This window comes from Galeopterus variegatus, unplaced genomic scaffold (genome assembly GCF_000696425.1).
Source record: "Galeopterus variegatus unplaced genomic scaffold, G_variegatus-3.0.2 Scaffold7280, whole genome shotgun sequence".
NCBI lineage: Eukaryota > Metazoa > Chordata > Mammalia > Dermoptera > Cynocephalidae > Galeopterus > Galeopterus variegatus.
This window is the reverse complement of record NW_007733391.1, coordinates 136,248-137,154: the sequence shown is the minus strand read 5'-3', so window position 1 is coordinate 137,154 and position 907 is coordinate 136,248.

The following is a 907-nucleotide window of genomic DNA, read 5'->3' as shown; positions in this document are numbered from 1 at the left end:
TCCCAGCCTCAGAAACTGTAAGCAATAAATGTTGTTTTTCTTTATAAATCACCCAGTTCCAGGCATTTTGTTATAAGCAACAAAAACAGACTAATATACCCCATAATCATATTAATATTTCTGTAGTGAAATGTAGGCTATCAACACTAAGTGAAATAAATTTATATTAGAAATGTTCTCATATTCACCTAAGTCTTGCCTCCAAATGTTTTTTATTGGTTAAGCTTTCAGTTTTCAGAGCGTTTTGGATTTCAGAAGAGCAGATAAGGGATTGGATTATAAACCTGTACCATCATCAAGATCATCATCTCAGAGAGGTTAAGTGACTTGTCTACACCTACACAGCAAAGCTCCGGAGAGATTGAAACCAGTTCTTTCTGACCATATTCTGTGCTCTTGACACAGATTTGGGTCTCTCTGGGGCTGGGGAAGCCCCAGCTGACACCAGAGTCACAGAGCATGGTTTTCTGGTAAGTGGCTGGCAGAAATTCTTCAGGATTCCCTGAGAAACAAGCCAGAGGTGGGAACACTCTGAGGGTCTGTTTGAGACTGCGATGCCTGCTCTGGTTCTGAGCGGAGGCTTAGAGCAGAGGATAATAAGATATAATCCTCACGCTTATTGAATACTTCATATGTTCTGGGAGCTATTCTAAATATTTTACACAATTAATTTAATCATGATGACACTCAACACCATGAGGTAGATACAGATAATCCCATTCTCCAGATTGGGAAACTGAGGCACAGAGCCACACAGTTTGTAAACAGATCCAGGATGTGAACCAGGCTTGAGTCTACATGCATAACCATTAAGCAACACTGTGCTTCTACTAATCATGGCTCACATTTATTGAGCATTTGCCATTCCCAGGTCCTGTGCCAATACTTAATGGACATGGTCTCATTA